Source organism: Notechis scutatus, chromosome 1 (genome assembly GCF_049901735.1).
Source record: "Notechis scutatus isolate UNSWTSFEM ecotype Mainland chromosome 1, rNotScu1.2, whole genome shotgun sequence".
In the NCBI taxonomy this organism is placed as follows: domain Eukaryota; kingdom Metazoa; phylum Chordata; class Lepidosauria; order Squamata; family Elapidae; genus Notechis; species Notechis scutatus.
Window position 1 is genome coordinate 71,670,334 of NC_142009.1, and position 16,562 is coordinate 71,686,895.

Sequence of the window (16,562 nt, forward strand, 5' to 3'; positions counted from 1 at the left end):
TTAACCCCAGAAAGAGAAAGTGAAGAAGGAGAGAGTATTTAAAAGAAACAACCTGTTTGGATTGTTTGGTGATTTTGGAACTTCTGAGAATTATTTCTGATTAAATGGCATCACTTGTGGATGGACTGAAACTTGTATACCAAAAATATGAAAAAGAAAAGAAGGGAAAGATGTCCTTGGCACTCTTTTTCAATTTTTAGAAATGGCGGTTTGTACTTATGTAAAGCTGAATGAGCAACAGGATGATGGGGACAAAGAAGAAGCCATCTTTGATGAACAAATAACTTTGGTCGGAAAAGGGAAAAAGAAAGAGAAAAAGGAAAAGAAGACTTTAAGATCTGGAAAAGCAACTCAAGAAGAGAAGAATAAGGTGAAAGGGGGACATTATGTTAGGAAACAATAGAAAGGGGGAAAGCAGAATAAAAGGGAGGTGGAGAGACAAGGGGCTAAAGAGGACAAGGAGAAGAAGAAGCAAGGGAGAAAGGAAGGGATGAGAAGCCTTAATGGTGGGGAGCAAGTTGTAAAAAAGAAAAAGTTTTTTAGAGATAATGGATAATTTATTGAAAAAGGGATTCTAGAAAGGTACATAAGATTGCATTTCTATATTTGTACTTAGAAATAACCATAGAAAATTAGAAATAATATGTAATTTAAAATGCATAAAATATTTAGTATAATCTAGTGAAAATTTTGTTAAGAGAAGGGGAGTACTGTAATGGAACAATGATTTAAGATATGTGATGTGGGGGAAATAATTTTGGAAAGCATAAGTGTCCCCACAAAGGCATGATATTTAACTGAAATGGGTAAAATGTTTAAGATATAAATGATTGATAATATTAATGATTAGACTATGTTATTCTAGTGAAACTTTTTGTGAAATGAGAGATTTGAAGTAGGAGAAAGGGGAACATTGTAATGAAATAATGATTTATAATATGTGACGTGGGGGGGGGGAATAACTATGGAAAATAGGTGCTCCCATAAAAGTATGTGATTTAACTGAAAAATAATGTGTTGAATGTTTAAGACATAAATGAATATCAATATTAATGAATAGATTTGTATTGGTTTTGATAATACTGTATAATTTTAGAACGTACCAGACAGAATCCCAATGTAAGTTATGTGTTTTATATTAAGTATTATAAATATAGGGGAAAGAGATAAAGGCATCATACTCCATTTAGTGTACAAGAGAAGTTTTTTTTCAAAGAAGAAAGATAAATGGATAGCTGGAAATAGAACAGACAAAGAATAATAAATATTATGATTTGAATTGAGAGGAGATAAATAAAACAAAATTGAGAAAATTTAAAAGAGAGGAGAAGTTATATAGAAAATTGAAAATGCTAACAAGATATGGAATGGTATATAAAATGAATATGAATTTGAATTTGTGTCTGTATCAAGAGTTTTAACCCGGGACTAAGCAACTTTCAGAAAAGAGATTTTTTTATGCTTTTATGTTTTGTGTTTCTGTGTATCTATGTTTTGTATGTCTTTAAAAATCAATAAAATTTGTCCCAAAAAAAGATAATGTTAATTTCTGCAGCCTTGCTCTACCCTCATGACTGTGCTTTGTGTAACAACTCATTTGCCAGCAGAAAAAAAAATATGAATATTTTTCTCATCACCCAACTAAAATGTTAACATATCAGGCATTCGGTTTATTAATTATATGCATTGCAGTGGATCTGGATGTGCTTTGTTTATATGTATATGTTTCAACAAAGCACGTTTGCCTTTCAAAACAGGAGTAATCACAGAAGTCATATGACTTCTTTGTAAAGTTCTTTGTAAAGCTCTGACCATCTGACCTGATGTCCACATTGCAAAAGGAATTATGATGGAAGGAAAGGGAGGAGGGGTGATGACTGTGATTATTATCTCAGCATGACTGTGTTGGGTAGAAAAAGCATTAAAACAACTTACAGCCTCACAGTATTTCACATGTTGCAGAGATAGCTGTGGTGGTTGAATGGCCCTTAGAATTTGCTTTTGTACATAGGCCTGAAGTTAGTTTGTTTATGAAACCTCATTCTTTTGACTGTGGTGGTTATTTTCTTGTCCAGACTGCAACATTTTCTTGATATTTGTATATTTGTTATAAGTGGTCTAGAAAAATTTGGAGTGGGTGGCTATAAAGGAGAAAGAAGGAAGAAGGGAGAAGAAGTGGAAGAAGAAGAAGAATTTTAAACAGTTGTTTTGCAAGAATTATGCAAAAGTGAGCTTATTGTTCCTATTAAAGTATTGTTTTAAATTTTACTTTTTTTGCTAATTCTAATAAATTTTATTTTGTAAGGTATTCTGTAAGGTTCTATCACTATTTTATCTGATATATACATTACAATTATATTATTAAAAATAAGTGGTACATTTATTTCTTGGCCAGTCTGTATCCCAAGGAAATCATTAGTTTATTTGGATTTAGAGTTAGATGCTGGTCTTTTCCCTTAAGTACAGTATATCTTAACTTCTACAAAATTAATAAAAATGGGTTTGGAATTCATAGAAAGGTTTGTAGGTAGAATATTTAAAATGCCAAAGCCAGATTCCCAGGCAGGCTAGGTAAGACTAAGTGAATAGTGCCCAGGTGATAAGTACTGTATTCATGTAAATGTATTTTTCCTTCTCTTTGTTTTTAAATTTTTCCAAACAATAAATAATGATACTAAATATGTTCATAGACAAAACTCAACATATTTTTGCTACATTTGGAGTTTTACATTCACTTAGGTCCATATTCTGGGCAGAATGCAAAATTGCAATCCATGAGGCAGATAAAAGATTGGCATGGAATATAAACATAGTTCATAATTCTTGTTTATTAGGCAGAAATGAGCCACAAGTTTCAATGGTGAGGAAAGATGATGAAGATATAAAAGGCAATATAGATATTTGCTGAACTAACATCTACCTATATAGAGCCTATAAAAGGTTATTTGGATAACATTTGTAATTTAAATCCCAAATTTTCCTTTAGGGAGGAATGTAATATGCAAAATAAATTAAAACATTGTCTGAAGAATGACATGTTTTTCCCCTTACATCATCATAATCAACCAGTCCAAATGCCCTTTTGATCCTCAGTGTGGCTGAACACTTCAATTAATCCTCTGAAGCAACTCCATTCAGCTCCAAGCACCAACAATAATGACAATTGGTAAGCTATATTTTGCAGCTTGTCAAATCCTGCAAATGATAACACAAAGACTAAGGGCAGAGATATTATTTCCCCATATTCATCAGCAAAGCACACATTCATCATTCAAGGTGATAAGAGCTTACCACAATTATACCACTCTCCAGCAACCGGGTCCCAGAAGCAGTGCAACAGCCCCCCCCCCCCCCCCCCCCCCCCCCCCCCCCCCCCCCCCCCCCCCCCTAAAGACTACCCTGCTTTTTTCTTTTTTTTAGATACTCCCTCACTCCCCCCCCTCCCCCCCCCCCCCCCCCCCCCCCCCCCCCCCCCCCCCCCTTCTTTTTCCTGCAAGCTTTTCCAAACTGAACTAATAGATTGGGGCTGCAAAAATCTAGATAATCACCAAAGATACTGCAACCGCTACCTCATTTCTGTCATCTAGGGGTCATTCAGCGTTTTCCACCCAGTTCTCTGTATCTTACTTTGAACAGTATCTCTGCCTTCAGAGAATTAGCCTGAACAATGCAGGGAGTTTGTATTGGCATAAAAAGAATGGGGGAAACTTGCAGTCATGGAGTACATTATGATCTCTGGCAGGCTTTTACTTCCCATAAAATAGTAAAAATTTAATCATATTAGGATATATTTAAAGAGCCATTATAATATATCTGAAAGCATGGAAGTGGGTTTGAAAGATCAGGAAAGAGAGGAAGTGGGTTTGAAAGATCAGGAAAAAGAGGTTTGAAGTAACTTCCAATATTGTTTTATAGCAATTGACATCACCCTAATCTATCAGCAAGTTGTTAGCTTGTTCTGGGGTTTCTTAATTGCCATGCTTTTCCCTTTCCCATATCAGTAACCAAAGAAAAATAGGCAATAATATAAACAAGTAGTTTATATTGTAGCTGACCAGAGACTCAAGGTTGACTCAGCCTTCCATCCTTCTGAGGTTGGTAAAATGAGTATTTGATTATTTTAGATTATTGGGGGCAATATGCTGACTCTGTAAACCACTTAGAGAAAGAAGGCTGTAAAGCACTGTGAAGTGGTATATAAGTCTAAGTGCTATTGCTATCAAATGGAATCTCAGGGGTTGCTTTTAGAATTACCTATGTGAAAATACCACTCCTGGTTCAGCCATGTAGAGCCAATCCCCTTACACCTGTGATGGCAAACCTATGCCACACGTGCCAGAAGTGGCATGCAGAGTGACTTCTGCCGGCATGCGAGAGGTCACCCAGAAGACCCCAACTGTGCATGTGCACCCGCCGCCTCCCACCAGCTGATTGTTGGGTATGTGGTGCACATGCGTGGGGTGCGGGGATACATGGGAAATGTACATGCATGCACAGAGATGCGCAGGGCATGACGGGGGGCACACGTGCATGCGCAGAGGGCATGGGCCCTCCCGCGCACATTGCTTTCTGGGTGCTGGCATGCAAGCACACGTGCATTGCACACGCACAATTTTCAGCACAGGAGCACAAAAAGGTTAGCCACCACTGCCTTACACTGATAAAGTTAGAGACATGCGCATAAGATAGGAAGACAGGGAGAGGAAGGAGAATGGCTGCAAAAGCTGAACCAGGCTTAAAGACAGAACATAATTTGTACAAATGCCCAGAAAGAGACTAAACTGCTGAATTTGCTCAAGATGGATAAAATTGTGCTTAATAGCTGTTTTCTTTGGAAGAACTGGGTAACATGCTTCGGAAGGCAGATGGATGTTACTTAACATTCCCCTTATTCAGATATCAGATGTGTGTGTGTGTTGTATAAAAAGCTGTCTCTACTTGACAAACATCAGAGTTCAGTTTAGCTTTCTTTGCTATAAAATTTATCCCTGAGAATTTTTTTGTAGGTAATATTAATGACCATGATAATGTGCAACTGCCAGTACCTTTATATTTTCTTATTGCCTTGAGCCACCTTATTTATATAGCTAATTCTGATGTTATTTTTAAAAATGAATTTGGATGGGATTTGTATTGATTATAAATAGCATTGCTTGGTGTACAATATAAACAGTTCTAAAACTTCCTTTTAGTTAGGTTTTAATACAAAATAATAAATATAAAAATTCAGTTGAACTACACATATCATTGGCCAAGCCCGATATTAATATTTTAGCCAGTATGATTAGCCTCAAATGGCACCCCATTCCAACTATTTTTCTTTCAAGCAACTTTCTCTTCTGATCCCCCCACTATCAATCCTTCAAGGGAAGCCAAGTCAGGAGGCAGACTTTGCAAGAACTACTGAAACAGCCTTACTGTTATTTAATAAAATAACAGGATTTTTGAGGGGCTGCTAGAGTTTCCCTTTGTTGCCTTTTACACCATATAGAGGTAAAGCAGGGTGATTTTAATCTCTTTCTCACATCCATTCCATTTCCAGGACTTTGTTTTCCTTTATATTCTCTTTTTAAAATTTGTCAGAGTTTTGCTCATGGTTCATGCATTCCTTGGTAAACTATCTCTGCATTCCTCCATATCACCATGCCTGTCAAAATCACTTTCCTCTCCCACATGTAAGATGTCCACAGCTATTTCCCTATTGTAAATTACTCAAACTCATTTTCTGACAGTGAGAACAATCAGCCAATGGAACAGCTTGCCTTCAGAAGTTGTGGGAGTTTCATCACTTGAGCCTTTCAAGAAGAGATTGAACTGCCATTTGTCAGAAATGGTATAGGGTCTCCTGCTTGGACGTGAAGTTGGACTAGATCAGCAGTCACCAACTGGTGGTCTGTGGAGCAGTGGTGGTCTGTGAGAAAATTTTGGTGGTCTACAGAAAAATTATTTGCATTTTTTATATTGCACTATATCAGGGGTCCTCAAACTATGGCCCCTGGGCCAGATACGTGCAATGAATGTTTGTGTTGCTGCAGAGTCTCCCCTTTCAGGGTGTTCTTGTGCTGGTTGGAGGGGGGCAGAAATTCTGACTAGGGGTCTGCTTCAGCCTCCTGGTGTGGGGATTTGGGTAAAGGCTGGGAGACAGTGCCGCTGATGGTGAACAGTCGAAGGGCCTCATTCCAGTGGGACTGCATCATGACCTGGAACTGGCTGACCATATCAGCTCGCTCCAGGCACCGCTCCAGGCCTTGCACGCCTCCAGGTCTTTCCTCTGCTCATAGTCCTCAGTGAGGTGCTTCTGCTAACCCTTTCTCTGACAGCTCCAATTGAACTGAGCCAGCTGTTTTGCCAACTCTTTCTCATGGTGGCTGCTTAGATCCAACAACTGCTTCCTGTTGGAGCCCTAAGAAGCCAGGGCAGGTAGGCGAGGAGTGGCTGGGAGGGGAGGGCCGAGTAGATGCCAGCGAGGCATCCCTCAATGTGAGTGACATTGAGTTGGCCATGCCTACCCAGTCACATGCACACCTAGCCATGCCCACCCAGCTGGTCATTAAGCAGATCATATTAGTGGTCCACGGGATTTAAAATTATGAATTTAGTGGTCCCTGAGATCCAAAAGGTTGGTAACCCTTGGACTATATGGTCTACAAGGTCCCTTCCAACTCTGTTAATCTAATCTGGTGGCACAGTGATTAGACTGCAGTATTGCAAGCTAATTCTTTCCACAGCCAGGAATTCTACTTTGATGAATTCAACATTGACTCAGCCTTCCATCCTTCTGAGATTGGTAAAATGAGGACCCAGATTGGTGGGAACAATATGCTGACTCTGTAAACCATTTAGAGAAGGCTGTAAAGCACCATGAAGTGGCATATAAGTCTAAGTACTGTTGCTATTGACATTTCCCAAAGATCAACAAATACGTTTTGCCACATAGCTTAATAGCCCCTCACCTTCCTTGCCGCACAACAACCAGTTTTAGAAAAATAATCATGATGGGAAGCACAGAGTCTTTTTCATTCTGAGGTTCATTGTCTCTTGATAGTGGTGGTAGATCACAAGGAGGGGCTTCTGTGGAAGTTTCAGATGCAGTTGGTATATCAGATATAGGTCATGGAGTTCTGTTATACTGTCCTATGACCTCTTAGATTCAGAGTAGACTTTACAGTGAATAAGATATTCCAAACTTCTCCTTGGGCATCTATATTCCAATCTACATTGCATTTTATTCTTCTTTGCTACCCACCAGAAACTGAGGGTTGAGTGAGGGGAGCACAGCAGAGGTGGTATTCAGCAGGTTCTGACCAGTTCTAGAGAACTGGAGAGGAAATGTTGAGTAGTTCAGAGAACTGGCAAATACCACTTCTGACTGGCCCTGTCCCATCTATTCTCTGCCTCCCAAGTCCCAGATGATTGGCTGGGTCTTCTTTTGTTGCCCTGCCCAGGAAAACAGAGCTGGAAATCAAGTTAGTGGGGTGGGGAGAGAATGGGATTTTGCAGTAACCTTCCCCCAGGAGTGGAGTAGGAATGGAGATTTCGCAGTATCCTTCCCCTGGACTGGGGTGGGGATGGAGATTTTACAATATCCTTCCCCTGAAGTGGGGTAGGAATGAAGATTTTACAGTATCCTTCCCCTGCCATGCCCACCAAGCCATGCCCACCAAGCCAAGCCAAGCCCACCAAGCCATGCCCACAGAACTGGTAGTAAATTTTTTTGAATCCCACCACTGAAGCACAGGGAATGTTTTAGAACACAAGACATAAGTGATTCCTCAAAGAAGCCTCCTCAAACAAGCAGAAACCAATAGAAAATTGGCTAAGTCTCCAGTGAAAGACCACCGGATTAATTTTCTGGGAAGCAGACAATGACCTTTGAGTCCAGCTTATTAGTTGGACAGGCAGAATGTAAAAATGTAGGAAAAAGACATTAAATCCTCCACTGAAATTTTGGTGGCCTCTGCCGGTGTGCAGATGTGGTACATTTCTAAGTAGTCTTTGTCAAATCTGCTGTTCCTATCTCACCTGCTTTGGCACGAGGAGCAGTGGAGAGGAAAAATTTGGGGGTTGTAGCCATATACCACCTGAAAGGGAGATATGCTTGTGGAATTGCTATTGGAGTTTAATGAAAAGAAGGACTAGGGGTGACATAATAGCAGCGTTTTAATATCTAAGGGGTTGCCACAAAGAAGAGGTGGTTATATTCCAAAGCATAAGAGAACAGGGCAAGAAGCAATGAATGGAAACTAACCAAGGAGAGAAGCAACCTAGAACTAAGAAGAAATTTCCTGACAGTTAGAACAATGAATCAGTGGAACAACTTGCCTCCAGAAGTTGTGAATTCTCCAACACTGAAAGTTTTAAAGAAGACATTGGACAATCATTTGTCTGAAATGGTATAGGGTTTCCTGCCTGAGTAGGGGGTTGGACTTGAAGACCTCCAAGGTTCCTTCTAACTGTTTTATACTGTTGTGAATAAAATTAAGTTGCTACAGGCAAATTCTGCAAGAGGCAATAGTTTGTCCAACTGCTGTTCTAACAATTGACATAGCATCTCAAGTGCACCCATTCCTTGTTTGGAGACTACCTCAGTTAGTGGTCATTCGCAAATAGAATCATCTATTTCCAACTGCATTTCATGTGCCTGACAACAATGCATGCCAGAGTAAGAGTTACACTGGTGTAGTTGCACAATGAGACAGCAGTAACCAGTTATATTCATCACCATCTCTCTCATGTGTTCACTTAGCAACCATTTTGCTCAATGACCTAGTCATTGAAACAAAACCCAGTTACTAAATGAGTGTAAGTATACCATAATAGTTGATTCATTTTCTCCATTAGAGGTTAGATGATGCAAAGATGGCAAATACATCTGAATTTCGATAGCTGGGATATTAAATATCTAATGACAAATGAATCTGAATGTTTAATACTCGACCTTCCAAAACCTGGATATAATTTGTGATCCATGATGATTGGTTAAGCTGTGTACTTAAATCATGGTGTTGAAAAAGCTGTGCGATCTCCTGAGCTAACAGAAGGCCCTTGCAAAAAATAAAAAAGCCATCCACTATCACAAAAACAATCCTATAACCCTAAACAAAAGGAAGATCAATAATAAATTGAGTTGAAACAGAATCCCAAGACCTCAGGGAATCATTTCATTGCCTAAAAGAAAGGGGTGAAAGAAACCAACCTTCTACAGACAGTCAGAATAAAGCATAGATTTTTATACCTGTTCTTATCAGAACTCTTCAGTGAAAAAAATCATCTCTTTCATTCATCCAGCTTAGAAGTTACACTAGATATAAAACCTTTTAGAAGCCTACCAACAAAGCCTTTTGCCCTGCATGGGACATTTGCTGGAACCAGTACAGTGAAAATAAGACTTAAGTATTAATGTCACTTACAAAATCATATTCAAAAATCCTTGTAATATCTATGGTGGAGAGACAGAGAGAGGAAAAGATTGAGAAGAAAATGAGAAATTATCTATTAAAGACTTTGTCTGATCATTATTATAACTTGGGCAGCTAAACAGAGTCAGCTGCAAAAGGAAATTGTTCTGATTTTTCACAACAGATGTCTTATGAATGCTGTAGCAGGCTATTTAATTTTCTTTGTGATGTGATAAGTAAGATATTTTGGATCAGGACAAGAACATTTCCAATGATTTTCCAATTATTTCCTTTATTACTGCAGATATTTGGACTACAATGAAGCCCTGGAAATACCAAAGACTATTCTTTGTAAGAGAAAGTCATTCTCTCTATGTAAGTTTTTAAAGCATAATATATACAAATAAAAAATAGATTTAATAAAAGTTTATATAACTGGATTACAAAAACATTCTAAAAAAAGGTCCCAGAACTGCTTTTACCAGAGGTATGATCCATACAAAATTAAACCCAGGAAAGATGTATTGATTTCAATGAGCTCATTTTTTCCCAGGGAAGTTAATGGCACTAGAAGTTATGCTGAAAGTTATACTAGAAATACTTGGATGTGAGAAGCTGTGATTGTTAAATTCTAGGTATAGCTTTTGGACATTTGAACATTTAAATAGATTGTCTTGCTCATTTTTTTTTAGGTATACCCCAAAGTATTACTTAACTTAAAAGGGAAACAGACAATGTAGTAAGTAATGTACGAGATGATAAAGTAGAGGCTGAGGGCAGGGGTGGGATTCTACCAGTTCTCACCTATTCGCTAGAACTGGTTGTTAACATTCTAAGCAGTTCAGAGAACCGGTTGTTAGAAGAAATTACTGGCCTAATCCTGTAAGGAAGGCAGGAAGGAAACATTCTGGTGTTGCTTACAGAAACTGCCTCTCCGTTAACCCTTATTACATTCTTGGCAGGACTAGACTTCCTGTCTCAGGAACTTCTCTGGAGTTTTTGTCCCCTCCTTTGCTGGTACTTTGCTTGTGTGGAGTGACCATTCAAAGTTACAATGGCACTGAAAAAAGTGACTTATGACCATTTTTCACACTTACGACTGTTGCAGCATCCCCACAGTCATGAGAGGCTTGGCGAGGAGATGCGTGCCTCAATGTGAGTGATATTGAGTTGGCCACGCCCAGCCAATAACATGACCACCAAGCCACATCCACCCAGTCACATGACCACCAAGCTACGCCTACCAACTAAGCCATGCCCACAGAACTGGTTGCTAAACAATTTGAATCCCACCCCTGCCCGAGGGTGGGGTCTGGAATCACTCTACTCCCACAAGAGGCCTAAGTCCAGCCCCCTGTGAATTCATTGATTCTTATCTAGCACCAATTTGCTTTGACTGTTAGATAAGATTCTTTGTGTATATATATATATATATATAACATGAACTAAACTTGAAATGCTTTGTTCCTGGTTATTTGCACCTAACATGTAACCTGCAATCAGTTCCCCCTCAAAATAAATTGTTGTTGTTATATTATCCCAAATCAATTCATTGTTGGATAAAAAGGTTTTCATTTAACTACATGGACCCTAATCAACCACACTGGTCCAGTGGATGGTAAACAAATGTATTTTGACTTCCTAGCTGAGAAAGAATGACGGGCCCAGATCACCCAGCTAACTCCTGCGCTTAAGAGAGAACTAGAACTTGGATGTCCCTGCATTTGGCCCAGCACCTCCAAACATTACACCACATTTTAATTCCCCCAATTTTTTTCTTGCTCAAGTAATCCAGCCAACCAAGCAATATGTCAGAGAAAGGTTCTAATTTAGCTTTTGGTGTTAAAATATTTCTCTCTGAAACTTATTTGTAGGCAGAATTAGCTAAAAATCCTTACATGTCCTAGTTTATGTCATCTTGGCTGGTCAGTGAAGCAACTGGGAAGGCAAGATAAAAGAAGATGAATTTGGAAAAACACAACAGATGAAACATGAAAGAGCAAACCAGGTTTTAAACAGCAGCCGGATAAATCTTAGTGTTTCTTTTTCTCAATCTTCCCTCCAAATGAAATTATTTTAACAAATGCTAGCAGAGGAATGAGACCTAAATTTCAGAATCAATAAGGGCTCAAGGGCTCTGATGGGCAGAATTGCAGAAATGAGAAGCTTCAGTGGACAATTAGCCATGCCATTATACCACTCAATCCTCCTTCAGATTGGTCAGTATGTAGAAAGAAAGTTGCAACTATTTGCAATATTCTGCAATTTGGGGGGAAACAGAAAGTTCATTAAACTGCCACATTGCCTTTGTAACTCTTCAAAGTGATACAAAGGAACCTAACCCAGTATCCTGAATCCATCTGAAGTTTTAGTTTGCGGTAACAGTTCAAGTGAATCTCTTTAAAAGTAAACTATTTCTCTGAAATGTCATATATTAATATTTTCAAATCATTTGTAGGATCCAGAAGCAGTAAGACAGATACGCTTGGCATTTCTTACTTCAAGTCCAGAAGTTTGAAAATGGCACTCTTACACAAAGTTAGATGCTCTAAGCAACTGCCTTTTAAAGCCAAAGCCTTCATAATTACAAAAACAAAAAAACAAAAACACCCCACTCTCCAGAAAACTACTATCAACCATAGTTTCAGAACAGAACAGTTGGAAGTAAGTGTGTAAATTACTCATTCCATTTATTTTCAAAATCTTTTTCCAGCTTGTTTTCTTCTTTCTAATGTGGGAAAAGAAATGTGTTAATAATACACTGTAGTTGCAATGAACACTGTTAAGATGCAAATAGTACCATATGCTGTATTTAAGAAGAAACACGTTGATGATTTTTGGCATCTAGTCACTTTTTTCTAAGTCAGTTTCTTTAGCTCACAGACTTCAGTATAGCGGAATACAGGTTGTGGAGGTCCTGATGGGGTGCAGCAGGCTTCAGTTCAATCCAAACAAGACTAAGTTAGCTTTGGGTTTTGACCTGCTGATTCTGTGGATCTTTCACCTTTGGTGTTGGTTGGGGTTGGGGTTGGTTGGACTTCCTGGACTCACAGGTCACCTGTTTGACCAGCAAGTGACAGCTGTGGCTACAAGGGCTTTGGGTTGTGCATCAGTTGTTCTTGGAGCAAGAGGCCTGACTCCCATTCACCTCCTGTTTGAACTACTGCAATATGGGATTGCTCCAGCTTGTGGAGTGGGCAGTGATACAGCACATGTGACCCCATTCCCATGAGCTGCATTAACTACAAGTGTGTTTCTAGTGCAATTCAAGGTGCTGGTTAGTCACAAAATTTTTCATGGCTCAGAGCTGTTTTACTTATGGAACTGTCTCTTATTTGCACTGTCCTATCCAATCCAATAGGAAAACTATGCTCTATGTACAAACAGGTAAAGATTATTGTTTGACAGAGACCAGAAGGAAAACTTTGACTGACACGATGTTTTCTGGAACAGCATCCTTTAGAGATCCAACTGGGATTAATCCTATTGGTGTTTCATAAGGCCTTAAAAACTTGCTTCTGTGCTCAAGTCTGTATCCCTGGATATGCAAAGAAACTCATGTGCTTAGGTTTGGGTTCCAAGATGTGTGATGGAACACATCCCTTAGTTGTATTAATGGCTGTTTTTTTTTCCTCACTTGCAATGTTTTTTGTATTTGTATTTATATTTGTTTTTTTTATTTACTTTTAATATTACTTTTAATATTGTTTTGGAAGGTGAGTCATGTAAATGGATTAAATAAATAAAAATGTGTTGAGAAATAACAGTATTACAAAAAGTCATTGGTATTAATTTGCTGTGGTTACCAAAGATATTGTATTTTCTGTATTTATAACTAAATGTCATTGTCTCACTAATACCAATCGGCTATGTTCTAAACAAGAACCATGTAGGCGTGTTCTAAGACTGATTAATTGGATTAAAACAAGATATCATTGGAATTCTAAGCATGTATTCCTAGATATATTAGTTTTAGCTGAAGCAAATTCTTGATATCAGTGAAACTTTATTTGCAAATTCCTTTGTCTAGTGTTTGCTAAATCTCTCACTTGGTCTGCTAATTGCCTTTAGAGATATTTCTGTGCCACTTTCCCACATTTACTGAAAGCTTTACAAAGGCACAGAAATGATAAGAGCATTGTGTCAGTGCCTAAGCTATTGAAATATTGATCCTGCTTGTTGGAGTCCGGTACAGTGACAAAATTAATTGTTGCTTTTAATAAATACTACAACTGGTTTATCTATTTGTGTCTTCCACCCTGAAATGCATGCCCATTTTTTCCCAACACCTTTCTATGTTTTTGCATAATTATTCATCTGGGTGGAAGACTAGAAGGCAGAAGGAAGAGGCTTGCAGAACCATTTGATTGATGTGCTACCTCAATCTAAGAATTTTAAATGGATGTAGATTTCTGGTTAAAGCTCTTTACAATTCTACACTTGAATAACCACCCTTCTGAGATAGTAAATAAACAAATGCAAAGATAGCACATTGCTGGCATTTATCAGAGGTTTTGTTGTTCAATTTGTAGATCAATCCTACTCTGCCTCAGTGTCTGTATTTCATTCAAGACATACAGACCAAAAAAACCCTTAACAGAAATAATGTCCCATTGTTTTAAGGAACTTATGAACCATTTTTCTACTCATGTAAAACTCCTCCTCCTTTATTCCCTGCTAGCACATCCCTTCCCAGTTGCAAAAGGGAAAAGAAAGAAGAAGAATATTAATAATTCCTGCAATAACAACAGCAGAACTGCAAAAAACTGCTCTACTTGGAACATTGTACATCTTAAGAAGATACTTGGTTGATACTTAGGATGCTGGCAGCAACCAATATCAACCATTAACACCAGTCAATGGCATTTATGATGCATTTTTGAATGTTCAGTTGACTGAGTTTCATGTTTAATGAATATAGTAAATAATAATAGTGAGGAGGAGGAGGAGGAGGAGCTTGGCTGAATAAGGGGGCCATCAGGACTTATATTCCATTGGGCACAAAAACTGAGAATAAGGATCTCTGAAGAATGATAGAGGACAGATGTTCAACGTGCTAACATTTTGTTCATATTTTCTCTTTTCCTAAGTACTTAGTGCTACCTCTTTGGCAGTTGTTACTATGTACTCAGTATGTAATACAAGGCTTTTTTTAAAGCACTTGATTTTCTCAGGTCACAGTTCACATTTAATTGGAGATGCCATTTTCCTGTGTTAACAGAATGAAATTAAGCAGCTGCTATTACAAAATTACTAAATATTACAAGGCCAAATTAAATAACAATTCTCCAAACAAGCATTGCCAACTAACCTTTGTAATGAATGAAGCACAATGGTGGATTAAAATTATTTATAAAGTGGTTGACTATGAAATCCTATGTACGCTTGGGGAAGAACTGGGTCCAATGGAACACGCTACCAGGTAAGCATGTACAGAAAACAACCCCAAATTTTCCAAAAAATGATTTGGTTTGGGTTTTTTCCCCCTGCGCTCATCAAAGCATTTGAGATTTTCTTTCTTAACCAGCAATAGATACTTTTCTTTAAAAGGTACATAAAACGTATTTAAAAATCAAAGACTAAAAATCAAAGCATGTCAAGGTCAACTTCTCCATATTTTAATAAAGACAATAATTTATTCTCTATGCAGGAAGCACTATTAGTCATCTAACCATCAATACAATGCTAATCATTTGTATTTTTATTGTTCACAATTTCTTTTAAACACTTACCAATGTGGTTTTGCAACATTTTTTGCATAATAATATTTTGTCTACTCTTCCCTGCTATTTAATAGAAATCAATTGTACTACAATTAAGCTTAACAAAAAGGCGTGGGAAGGACAATTCAAGGTTATAGTAGAGCTGTTGTTCAATAGCTTGATCACTTCCAATACTTTGTGATCCAATGGACATCATTTGGCCAGGAGCATCTGTCAACTTTGTTTCTTTGGGTTCTTATAATTACACTTGGGTCACTAATGATAGTGGAAATTTGTACACTTGTTTGGTACTGAAAATAGTATCTTTCACACTCATAGATATAGCATTAAGTACACTTAAATAGATAATTTTGTATATAATAAGATTAGCACACTAGGAGTATAATTGTAAAAAAAGAAGAAGTGTGCAAGCTCATGGTAGCAGATGTGAGAGGAGTTCAATCTATTTGCAAACCAAGATGTAATATTCTCTGCTTTTGCTTTCTCCAGGCTTCATCCAAACCTAACATGAAGCACTCCGGGATGTGAGAGCGTAGTAAGTCAGGTCATCCATTATTCGTTTATTTCAAAAAGACTGGTATCTGCCTTTCACCTTTTTTATTTGACTTTTTAAAGACTTCCTCACTATAGTAGGAAAATGTAAGGTGCTCACAGTAGTTCTGGATAGGACTGGCATGTAAGTAATAGTAAATAAATAAATACTGGGTTTTTTTAAAAAAAAAAAATCAGCAGTACACACATTACCACACTGAGTGTTAGCACTCTTATTTTCACCTTCAGCAAGATAATTCTCACATTTTCATTGTTTCCAGCATATCTGAGACTGGTGATGTATCTCCCAGAAATTTTTATTTCAATTTTTATTGCTTCCAGTCCAGCATTTATCATGATATAAGCTGTATTTCAGCTATCTAAGGAAAGGTGATTCTATAAGCTCTGGTATATTCCTTTCCTTATTCTGTATCTTTTAATTGCTCCAAATTACATTCTCACAGTTTCTTTATCATTATATACATTTGTCAAGAGGCAAAGGTTGTGCCATGGAAAATTCAACTTTAACCATCATTTTAAAAAAATCTATAATCAATAAAACAAAAATAGCCTTCTTTTTGGTGCTTTTTATTGTTCATTGGATGCTTCTGACTCTGCTGCTTCTGAATCCATTTCAGTGGTGGGGTTCAAATTTTTTTTACTACTGGTTCTATGGGTGTGGCTTGGTGGACATGGTGTGGCTTGGTGGGTGTGGCATGGTGGGTGTGGCAGGGGAAGGATACTGTAAAACCTCCATTCCCTCCCCACTCCTGGGGGAAGGTTACTGCAAAATCCCATTCCCTTCCCATCCCACTAACCTGCTTTCCAGATCAGTTCTCCTGTGCAGGGCAACAAAAGAAGACCCAACTGATCATCTGGGACTTGGGAGGCAGAGAATAGATGGGGGCGG